The sequence below is a fragment of the Artemia sp. Qi Xiang Cuo genome, chromosome 14 (genome assembly GCF_049724085.1).
Source record: "Artemia sp. Qi Xiang Cuo chromosome 14, ASM4972408v1, whole genome shotgun sequence".
Taxonomy (NCBI): domain Eukaryota; kingdom Metazoa; phylum Arthropoda; class Branchiopoda; order Anostraca; family Artemiidae; genus Artemia; species Artemia sp. Qi Xiang Cuo.
In genome coordinates, this window is record NC_142807.1 from 7,653,292 (window position 1) to 7,666,323 (window position 13,032).

The 13,032-nt window shown below is 32.2% G+C and overlaps 1 protein-coding gene across 1 annotated transcript in view; it reads right to left on the bottom strand.

Moving 5' to 3' along the window:
• Window positions 1-13,032, bottom strand: part of LOC148944083 (uncharacterized) — a 215,533-nt gene that overhangs the window by 99,458 nt on the left and 103,043 nt on the right. The window lies entirely within an intron of this gene.

Sequence of the window (13,032 nt, forward strand, 5' to 3'; positions counted from 1 at the left end):
CGTGTGAGTGTTGGAAGTGCCGTATTGGGTACAAACAAAATTGAATATTGTGTGCCACAAGGGTCTGTGCTCGGGCCTACACTGTTTTTAATCTTCATTAAAGATTTGTGCGGAGCTGTGGAGGGTTTGCCGTTTGACCTGAATTTTCCCGTTAGCGAAACCATAAAGTTAATTATTGCGCTATTTGCGGATGATGCGCATTTTACAGTGGCAGCGAAGACGGAACTGCAACTCATGGAGAAGCTTATTACGGGTATGAACCAAATTGGGAAATGGACTAGAATTAACAAACTGAGGTTAAATAACAATAAGTCAGAGTTTCTAGTTTACGGAAGAAACCCCAATTACTATCCATGGATTAATGAGCTTAGACTTGTTGATACTTCAATCCAGCGACTAAAGACTGTCAAGTACCATGGTGTCCTGATAGATGAAGGTTTAAGTTATAAACCCCATATAGAGTTGTTAAGAAGTAAGATTGCAAAGAATGTTGGGATTATGAGAAAGCTGAAGAATTTTTCCCCTGTGATGTATTAAGGTCTTTGTATTTTTCTACTGTTCACCCGTACCTTTTGTACTATAATGTCGTTTGGTCGAGTACTTTCCCGACACATCTACTTCCACTTCGTACGATGCAAAACTCAGCTATTAGAGTTCTTTGTGGTGATAAAAAAGTTGCATTAGTTAGAAGGAGATATGTTGAACGACATATTCTGCCTTTACACGGAGTTTCTAAATTTTATTCAGCTTTGTTTTTGTTTAAATATGAGCGTGGATTATTGCCACAATCTTTCGGTCAAATTTTCGTGGCTGGATGTAATGTACATGAAAACTCAACCAGAACAGCATCCCAGATAAGACGACCTCAGGCTTCAACTCGAAGATCATTCTTCTTTATCCGTCATGTGGGACCAGGATTTTATAATAGTTTACCAAATGAATTATTAGTTGAAGAAAACATAGCTAGTTTTAGGAGTAGGTTAAAATCTCTGTGTTTTGGTGAGTATTATATTTCTTAGCGATTTTCTCTTGAGGTCTCTCAGTTGTATTTTATTTATTATTTATTGTGGTTGTATGAAGGTGGTAGTGAGAGAACGATGATAATTAGTTATGTTTTTTTTTTTTTAGGAGTTGCACTAAGTTGGAGGAGGTTGTGCCGTGTTTTTTTTCTCTTTTTTTTTAATTTAATTAATGTTTTACGTTGTTGATAGCGATGTATATATCAGGTTTTTTTTTGAAGGGTGTATGGCCTAAATAAGGTTGCTTCTGGTGGATGATTTAATTATTTGTTTGATTTAAATAAAAACCCTTATCAGTTAAGGTCAGAAAAAATGGAAATCTACAATAACTCAAACTTAAAAAGACCAGAACTAGTTATTAAAGAATAAATTGAACCCAAAACGAAGAGATATTAAATAAACAATTATAGCAAAAAAAACATACAACAGGTACTATTATAAACCAATAAATAAATCTTCAAACGAGAAAAGCTTAAACTGAATATGCAAATCAAGCTTAAAACGAACAAAAATATTTTGCTTTTGAAGTATAAATGAAACCAAAAACGATCAGAAATTAAATACACAATCATGGCAAACATACAATAGGTACTAATATAAATGAATAAATAAATCATAAAACGAGCGACAATTAAATTGAATGTACAAATCAAACTTGAAAAAACAAAATCACTACAAACAACAGTTTGGGGTTTGCCTCCTTCTCTCACTGTGAAAGTCTAAAACCTACTGTGTCATTGGCACTTTACTGAAAACTAATTATGTTAGATATATTTTCTTTTGAACTTATTACAACATTGAAAATTAACATAAAAATTACGGTAAAATTAAATTTTGAACTGATGAGCTTTCAGCAATTAATATCATTCTATATCAAATATTCAGTCTAATTTTATTAGTTATTTTCAAGACAAATATAGTTCCGGCACAAACAAGAGTTAGGATACTGCCCCCTTCCCTAAAATGAACATTAAAACTGTTATTTGAAAGTATCAAACCTAGATTCAGTTTGATTTTATTTGTAATTTCAAAGGCTGTTCAAGAAACGTTTTCAGTAACGCGCCAATTACCCAGTAGGTTTTAAACTTTTACAGAGAGAAAAGGAGGCAAAACCCAAACTTTTATTTGTGATGATTTTCGTTCATTTCAAGCTTAATTTGCACATTCAAGTTAACTTTCGCTCGTTTGGAGATGTATTTATTCATTTATATTAGTACCTCTTGTATGTTTGTTTGCTAAGATTACTTATTAATTTCTGTTTGTGTTGGGTTTCCGTTATAGAAAAATATTTCTGTTCGTCTCAGGCTTTACTCGCATATTTAGCTTGAGCTCTAATTTTTTTAATATTTATTTATTCATTTATGTTAGTATTAGTTGTATATCTGATCTCTATGATTCCCTATTAATTTCTGTTCATACTGGGCTTCATTTGTTCCTCAATAGCAAAATATTTTTTGCATAGTCAATTAAAGCTTTCCTTGTTTTAAAATTTATTAATTTGTTTAAACTTTTCAAAATTCCCTATTTCAAAATAATTCTTTATTCCAACAAAAATGAACAGCTTTGGCAAAATATTGCTAGTTTTAGGAGTAGGTTAAAATCTCTGTGTTTTGGTGAGTATAATATTTCTTAGCGATTTTCTCTTGAGTGGTCTCTCAGTTGTATTTATTGTGGTTGTATGAGGGTGGTAGTGAGAGAACGGTAATAATTAGTTACGATTTTTTTTTTTAGGAGTTGCACTAAGTTGGAGGAGGCTGTGCCGTGTTTTTTTTTCTCTCTTTTTTTTTATTTATTTATTGTTTTACGTTGTTGATATCGATGTATATATCAGATTTTTTTTGAAGGGTGTATAGCCTAAATAAGTTTGCTTCTGGTGGTTGATTTATTTATTTGTTTGATTTAAATAAAAACCCTTATCAATTAAGGTCAGAAAAAATGGAAATCTAAAATAGCTCAAAATTAAAAAGACCAGAACTAGCTATTAAAGAATAAATTAAACCCAAAACGAACAGAAATTAAATAAACAATTTATAGCAAAAAACATACAACAGATACTATTATAAACCAATAAATAAATCTTCAAACGAGGAAAGCTTAAACTGAATATGCAAATCAAGCTTAAAACGACCAAAAATATTTTGCTTTTTAAGTATAAATGAAACCAAAAACGAACAGAAGTTAAATACACAATCATAGCAAACACAAAATAGGTACTAATATAAATGAATAAATAAATCATAAAACGAGCGACAATTAAATTGAATGTGCAAATCAAACTTAAAAAGAACAAAAATCACTGCAAACAACAGTTAGGGGTTTGCCTCCTTCTCTCACTGTGAAAGTCTAAAACCTACTGCGTCATTGGTACTTTACTGAAAACTAATTATGTTAGAAATGTTTTCTTTTGTACTTATTACAACATTGAAAGTAAACATACCAATTGCAGTAAAATTAAATTTTGAACTGATGAGCTTTCAGCAATTAATATCATTATGTATGAAATAATCATTTTAATTTTATTAGTTCTTTTCAAGACGAATATAGTTCCACCACAAACAAGAGTCAGGATAAAGCCCCCTTCCCTAATATGAACATTAAAACTGTTATTTGAAAGTATCAAACCTAGATTCAGTTTGATTTTATTTGTAATTTCAAAGGCTGTTCAAGAAACGTTTTCAGTAACGCGCCAATTACCCAGTAGGTTTTAAACTTTTACAGAGAGAGAAGGAGGCAAAACCCAAACAATTATTTGTGATGATTTTCGGTAATTTCAAGCTTAATTTGCACATTCAACTTAAGTTTCGCTCGTTTGAAGGTTTATTTACTCATTTATATTAGTACCTTTTTTATGTTTGTTTGCTATGATTTTTTATCTAATTTCTTTTTGTTTTAGGTTTCATTTAGGATGCCTCAATAGCAAAATATATTTTGTTCGGTCTAGGCTTTATTTGCTTATTCAACTTAAGCTTTGCTTGTTTTAATATTTATTTATTCATTTATATTAGTACCTATTGTATGTTTGTTTAATATGATTGTTTATTTAATTTCTGTTTGTTTTGGGTTTCATTTATACTTCAAAAGAAAAATGTATTTTGCATAGTCAATTAACGCTTTCCTTGTTTTTAAATTTATTAATTTGTTTAAGTTTTTCAAAGTTTCCTATTTCGAAATAATTTTTTATTCCAAAACAAATTAACAGCTTTGCCAAGAACTAATAAAATTAAACTGAATACTTGACATATAATAATCTTTGAATCTTTGACAAAACATAATAAATATATAATTGTCCATAATGGCCAATTCCAACGAACTCAACTTCAAATAAAATATTCACCCTCTTGGCCCATTCTTAGGTCTATTCATACCTGAAAATTGCAGATTTCTAATTTTTTTTTGTTGGGGGAGGGGGTCAAATTAAGAAGTTGTTAGGGCAAAATCCCATTTCCGTCAGTATTGCCATGTTTAATCGTGAAAATAAATTCCTTCTACCAGAAGAAAAAGTACCCCTTCTTAGGCTGTTTGGACATGAGAGGAGCTGGAGCCACTTTCTGGAGCTGGGGCCAGGGGCCACTTTCGTCCTCAGGTTCTGCAGAACAGAAATATTTGTGCTAATCCGAATCAAACCACTTCAATAATGGTCTATATAATAAATCTTTGGAAAAAGACAAAAAAAAACTTTGAATTCATCTGCACAAAATACATTCAGTATTTTTTGTTCGAATCTAGTGTTTTCAGTAAAGTAATATTCTACACAAGACCTTCTTAAACTATGGATTGCGACTCCAAATGGGGTCGACTAGCAAAATTCTGGAGGGTCGCGAGATATTTTAATGTTAAATATTTAAATAGATGATTTTATGACATCTAGATGTGTATTTTTGCAGAAATACTCTCACAAACCTATGCTAAAAAAAGTTCGGAATGCACACACACGGGTTCAGCAAGACCATTATTCAACAACACTGACAGTAATGTGAACTACTCGCAGTGTTGCCATATTGGCTTATTTCTCCCCAGACTGGCTTATTTTGATGGTGAATGGTGACATTTCTTTTTAATTTATCTGCTGGCTTCAATCTTGGCTAATTCTATTGTGTCTGGCTTGTTTTTTGGGATGAATTGCTTTTTCGGGAAAAAATCTCATGTTCTTCGGACGTCCATAAATCATTTGAATCAAATAACTTTTACTTCACATAACAAAGCTGTACTCTCTGTGTGCTCGAAAGGCAGAGAAGGGCGAACTAAAGGCTTTTGTTTGTCAATTCTTCTAATAGGTTCGGGATTATGTAGTCGGAGATTGCGTTTTGCACTGTAGAATTATTTTTCAAGACTGTGACTTATTTTTGTACCTTCTGGCAACACTTTGCCGTTTAATATTTTTAAACGAGATTTTATTTTTTTTTCTTTTTATTCATTAATTAGTCAATTATTATATGTAATATGTTATCTTATTTGATTTTATTTGATTTTGAGATCATAATAAGTTTTAGCCATGGATAAATGGCTCAACTTATATAAGACTGAAACTGACGCAGAAAATAATGCTACAAATAGACCCCGGCGCCGCGCCCGCGGATCGACCGAACGCCGCCGACGAGAGGCCTGGTCGAACGCCGCCGAAGTGTCGTAACGCCGTTGGCACGCCGCAGGCCCGCCGCCGCCGCAGCGTTCGGTCGACTTTAAATTAATTTTGCGGCAATTCTTTATTGCGTCAACCGCAAAGTCGGAGCTTTTCCTTCTCGTGTGGTTTAGTATTTCAATTTTCCTGATCAGAAATCAAGCAGGGCCTGCACTATCCCCGAATTTTCGGGGATTTCCCCAAAAATCTATGCGTCACCCAAAAAAAATTTTGTTCCCCAAATCTCCGAAATTCACGCAGTCACGGGGCCACCTCTAGCGATTTATCACCAGTGACTTTCCCTGCAAAATATTACTTTGTATACCATAATTCTTCACTGCTCTCTTGTTGATTAATTTTCGTCTCTTTCGTTACTTTGCATAAAAACCAGACAGGTACAATATGCTATTGCAAATACTGCAATATACATAGTTCTTCATATGTTGACAAAAAAAAGTATCGTCTTTATGAAATGAGTTTAAATCATTTCGAATGCAGTTTCCCAATCGCTATTTCTTCGTAATCAAGAATCTTACCCCTTCTTAGGCTCGTAGTCTAATTCATTCGTAGTGAAGAATTTTATTTTCAAGTTGAATAGAATTATAGAACGCATTCACTACTATACAGCTTCAGCCTTTTGTTGGATTTTGAATTTGACAGCCGACAGATAGTTTCTACAGCTGAATTGTAAGTTTGCAGATTATGTTTTTGCTTTTTTTTGTTAATATTTTCTTAATTTTTAATAATCAATTATTTAACACCTTATATAAAATAAAATATTCTTTCTGGAACATTTTTATCCCCCCCCCCCCCCAAAAAAAAAACAACCTTCGATTGAGACAAAATTTAGCTATAGACTAAGCTATGTACAAGGTTGGGAAATTAAAGATTGAACCGGAAGTTACCCCAAAAATATGAGTCATAAATAAATTGTAAATTATTGCCTATAGGGGAGGGAGATAGGGGGCTATCATTTTTATATGATAATACCTCATTTTTTTTTTATTGAAAGCAGGGATGCCAAAAGGATAATAATTTTTTTCATTTAAAGGGGAGACAGAAGAAAATGATATCAAATTCCCTTGGAAACCATTGAAATATATTGATAGACCCAGGGCCCCCAATAAGGACTTGTTCATTGTCTTGGGTATTTTGTGATTTCTCATAGGCTACTGGCCTTATTTGGCTTATGTGTGTGCTCCCTTTTAATTCGATTCTTTGGATCTTATGGAATGCCATGGCGAATCTATCACTCAGTTTTCCAATAATTTGAGGTATATCTGAATCATTTCGACATATTGTTGTTGTCTGTGTACACCTTTGCTCATACCCTCAATTTTTTTTCAAGGAACACTCAGCTGTTTAACGTTATTTTACGTGTTTGTTTCAAGCATATAGAGACCTTGTTAATTATTAAGTAAATTATTTTTTTTATGAAAGATGAGACGGTATCCTATGAAGGTGGTATCCAGGGGGGGGGGCAGGGAGGTATTATATTTAAAAGATAATAGCTCGAAATGTTATTTATTGAAAGCAGGGATCCCAAAAAGTTAATTTTTTTTATTTAAAGCAGAGACGGCATCCTATCAAGGTGGTATCTAGAGGGGGGGTGGTATTGAGCTATCATATTTAAATGAAATACCTTGATTTTTTTTAAAGCAGGGGTGCCAATAAGTTAATTTTTTTATTTAAAGCAGAGACGGCGTCCTATGATGGTAGGTTGTAGAGGAGGGGGGCAGAAGGATTTATCTTATTTAATTGATAGCATTTCGATTTTTTTTTTTATTGAAAGCAGAGCCATCAAAAAATTTAAAATTTGATCAAAATTAATGAGATTTTCTTAAATTATACTTGATACAGCACTTGCATGGTTTTATCGTCCAAAGGGAAAGGGACATATCCGTCCAATCCGGTTCTTTTCCTATTGATGAAACGGGTTTACTTTGAAACATTCATTCATTTGTACCAGGCAGATTCACACTAAAGCGAATTGGTGTGACGAAAGCGACATTGACATCCCCACCTAATGGTGCGCTCGAGTAACAATGGCGCCTTTGGTCCAGTACCCAAGTTACATTAAAAGTCCAGGACATAATAATAGCTTTCAATTTGGGAGGTTCAAGGAGGAGTCTTTGACAGTCTTATGACCTTAGGGTACTAGATGTTGCAACGTTCTTACGTATCTACAGTGGTTTAGAAAATTCGATTACCCCACAAATGATTACCAAAAATATGCACAAATGTAACGTTTGGAATATTATAACACTTTTTTCAAAGCTTTGAAGAAAAGCAAAAAAGTCTAAATACCCCTAACTACGCTTGAAAGCTATTTAAAAAAGAAACTCTTTAGAGATTTCCATGGAAATGACCATAGCAAAAGCTTTGAGCCTGGGTGAGTATCAAAGAGGAGTCTTAGTATTTTGACCACAGATGACTTATTGTTGCGACTTTCTTAAATTTGGTAATTCCTGTGAGCATTTGGAAATCAAAGCTTAAACTCAATAACTGAGACTAAGTGTCCTAACATTTTCCTTGGATTAAAAGTGACGAACTAGGATGAACATTTCAACATCTTCCTGAAGCTACTTCAGTCTGCATATTAGTGCCAGGTGCTCTCTGATTTAAGGGAAAAATACTTACAAGGGATTGTTTTGCTGCTTCCAAAAATCTTACAAAGTAGTAATCCAACCACAATATTTCGTATTGGTGCGTACACAGAGAAGGGATTAGAAAGAAGGAAATGTTTTTACAATTAATTATTATTAATTATATGGAATTAAAGATTTTTTTGGTAATTTACCAGAAGGTGTTTTTCGCTATGTAATATCTTAATGTGTGTTTCGTAATTTGCTCTGTTGTAATTTTTCTATTGTTCATAATTTTTGTGTGTATATGGCTCTTGAGCTTTTGAAATACATGATCTATCTATCTATCTATTATTTCATTTAATTACACTTAAAACGGATGAGCTTTTCATTTTTTACCTAAGAAAATAGCTGGTACTTCATTTTTTTTTCATAGCCAATAAACTATTAAGTGTTTTTGGTGTCATTGTAATTGAAGTGTTCACATGTGAAGTGTTCATCATGTATTTTTCAATTTGATAAATTTACTCCTTTTAGATACAGTTTATAATTTGACTTATATTAGGTATTTATCAGTTTATAATTTGGAATGAATCCCCAAAGGAAAAAATGAATAATATCCAAAAGAGCAGCCAAAAGCGATAAAAAAACAGTAGTTCAGCCTTAGCCTACATGACATTTATTCTATAAAGAAGCCAAAAAAACTTTAAAATGTATTTTTTTTAAATTGTTATTAGAAACTATTTTTTAATACAAGAAGCCTTCTTAGGAATACAAAACACCAAAAAAAAAAAAAAAAATCAATATCAAAGTCGCCCATTTCAACTGTTTTAAATGTGACAAAACAGATATAGGCAAAGGGCATTATGAAAAAATTAAGCTTCTAAGTCCAAAGTTATATTCAAAGTTTTTACCCACATGACTGACGAATTTTGTGATACAGTATTTGAAGTTTTGTATGCAGTAATGCTCGATGAAAAATACTACTAATTTTGATAATTACTAATGTTAAGAATACATAGCTAATAGACACTTCAACTACTCGTATTATGCAAGGGTTCTGAAACGCCAAAGCCATTTCGTTTCTACCACATTTCTACTTCTCTTGATGAATAACGAAGAAGACCAGTTTGCAGCCAGCGACTTGTGAATTTTTGAACTCATGAATAGGCTCAAATCTGTTGTAAATTGAAGCTGTGATTTGAGAAAGACTGATGAAAACATTACTGTTTGCGGTGAACATTGATCGCGCCGGCGGCGCGCCACTGACATCTTACCGGCGGCATACCGCCGGCGTCTTACCGGCGGCACGCCGCCGGCGTCTTACCGGCGGCGCGGTGCGGCGTGCTGTTTTTTGCCCCGCCGCCGCCCGTCTTCCCTCATCGGCGCGGCGCCGGGGTCTAGCTACAAACTCTGTTCAGGCAGGACAAAGTATTGAAACAAATTTAATGTACAAAAAAGAAAATATGATGAGTGATTTCTTCAATTTTGCTTTACATTTCAAAATTATAACGGAAATGAACAACCCCTCTGTTTGATCAGCAATAAATTATAGGCTCCAGAGAGCATGAAACCTCAAAAAATATATATCTTGAATCAAAGCATGTTTTTATGCCAATAAACCAAAATAATATTTTGAAAAACCGTATAAATCTTTAAATAAAGCAAAAAATCCTCTGAAAAATTAATGACCATTAATGAAAATATTTATTAACGTCACATAAAGTTTCATACTGTTTTGCTAAAGAAAAATGTCGTTCACCATTCGAGAAGATCTTGTATTACCTGCTACTATTTGTAGGAAAATCGTAGAAATACTAGATGAAAGTAAATATGCAAATGATATTAAAAAAATTTCTTTGTCAAACGAAACTGTCTCGAATAGAATTTCTGATATTAACAAGAACCAACTAGTCCAAGTTGTTACAAGAATTAAAGAAAGCTCAAAATTTTCAATTCAGTTGAACAAAATAACTGAAATTACTAAATTGGCTCAATTGTTAATATATGTCAAGTACATTTATAAAGATTCATGGAGGAAGAATTCTTATTTTTTCGTGCTATAAAAGACCATAATACAGGGAAGACATAATTATATTGCGAAGTTGACAAATTTTTAATACTGAAGGTTTGGAAAGAAAAAATTGCTGTTGAATATGTGCAGATGGTGTAAAATACAAGGTGGGGAAAAAATATTGGTTTTAAATCATTTTTTCAAGCTGCTCATTATGATCATATAACTTTTACTCACTACCTTATTCTCCAAGACGCCCTTGCAGCAAAAAAATTAGCACCAGAATTAAACGATGTGCCTCAGGATGCTGTTAAGGTTATAAATTTTATTAAGTCAGGCTCTTAACAGCCGTTTATTTTCAAATTTCTGTAAGGATACGGATCCCAACTAAACAACTTTATTATTGCACGTGAAAGTAAAATGGTTGTAAAGAGGTTGAAGTTTAAGAATATTATTGTTATTAAAGGGTGGAATTGAAATATTTTTAAACCAAGCGAAAATGTTTCAATATGACTTATGACTATCCAAGTTGTGTTATTTGTCATTGCAAAAATGCAATAAATTTACTTCAAATGATAAAATTGAAAGTTTTATAAAAGAAAGCATCATTATTTGGTAAGTATGGTAGAAAAAAAGTATCATTTGAAATATTTTCCAGTGTTGACCATTCTATAACCGAGAAAAATCATTCTAAAGTGATTATTGCAAAAATTATTGTAGATCACTTTAAAGCGCTAGAAACACAGTTCTGTACATATTTTATGTTAAATATTGATTACAAAAAGTAGTATGGATTCAAAGACTGTTTCATATTGGCTTAAGTGAGTTTAACCTGTCACTTAAAGTTCAAGAGGAATCTGCTGAATCAGAAATTGAACCGCCCACAATCACTGATATGGTAAAAAATAAAAAAATAAAATCATGAAAGACAGCAAAAACGGTTTGGCAAACTCATGCAGATTGGAATAAGATAAAACAAAAGTTCTATCTCAAGATTAAGCCTCTTTGTCATATTTTTTTCCTATAAAATATTATACAATCCATTTCAATCAACAAAAACACAATGTTTCAGATATACCTTCCTTGTTAGGACATTTGGGCTGCAATTCCTGGGTGTCGTATTCAAATTTACATGGTCCTGACATTCTAGGTAAATTGAGCAAGGAAACATCTTCACGTTTTGGTGGCAAAAGATGGTTTGGAAAAGGAAAGGGCTTCCCAATGTCACCTTGTAAAACGTCTTCAGCTTCTAAAAAAAATTTGAATTAAACAGACATAGAAGAATTTAACAGTAAAGCTTACTAAACAAATCTGACTGCTTTTTCTTTTTAGTTACGTGTAAAAATGAAAATATACAGACATTATATGTATACATAAAATTAGATGTAAATTCAGGTTTTTTCAAATATCGTTTCTAAAATCTGCTTTTTATAAAGCAAATAAAGCCTGAAACACTAGACGAAACTCATTAACATAGAACGAACAAAAACCTGAAATTTACAGAACAAAATTCATAGCATAGACACTAATAGCTGGATAAGTGTAAATTTAGGATAACATACTGAAATAAAAAAAATATAGAATAAAAAAAATATAACCAAAAAATAAACATTTTACAGCTTAACAATCACAAAAAATTGAGACAATTAAAGGTAAAAAAAAAAATACAAATCAATTGGGAGTTTTCTGGATGAGATCCTAAACAATAAAACACAAAATATAGTCTCCTAAAGTTTAATGGCTGAATTCAACTAACTTTATTCCTCTCTTACATGTGTTATAACTTGATATTTCCATCTGAAGCCACAGGACTACCCCTACTTTGGTGGTTATATCGTTTATCATACCTGCACACAGAAAAGATTGACTGAAAAATTATCTACAGGATGATTACTTGTCTCACCAAATTTAAAAATAAAAGCTAATAATCTGAATTTAAATGTGTGATGCAACACAAAGAAGCCATTTGTATCACCCCTCAGCTCTTAATCCTTAGATCCAAGAACATATACAGATACATTTTTTTTTTCTTAGGACCACTTAATGACAAAAAAGTTAAATGTATACAATTACCGTTTTTAATTAAAGAATCCTCAGAAACCGTGATGAGATCAGCCATTTTCGGAATTTGTGGTAAGTCCATGAAAGATCTATGAATGGAGTTAATGCAAATTATGAGAAGTATAATACTATCATTTAAACTTTGATACGACACAGATTTTAGTCAGGAGAGTCCTAAAATACAAAAGATATAATGATTGATGAATAATAATGACTTTTAACCACTGCAAAGCATATTTTATCTTAATACAGTTGAAAGCACAGGCTCAACTCCTTGAAAACCAATTGGCGCTTTGAAAACTAATTTTATGACAAATATTTCCTTTTATATCTAGAATAAACATTAAAATTATAGTAACATTTTGAACTGATGACCTTTCAGCAATTAATATCATTATACATTAAATATTCAGTTTAATTTATTAGCTCTTTTTAAAGTTGTTAAAGACGAATATTGTTTCACTACATACAAGTGCTTGGATACTGCCTCCTAACCTAACTGTAAATAAAAACCAAAAGCCTACTGCGTCATAGGCGCTTAACTGAAAACGGATTATATTACAAATATTTTTTTCCAGTTCTTGCAGTATTGAAAATAAAAATACAATTACTGTGAAATAAAATCTTGAACTGACGAATCTTTCAACAATTAATATCGTTATACATTAAATATTCAACTTGATGTTGTTTATACTTTCCAAGACTGTTCAAGACGCACATAGTTTTCAGTAAAGC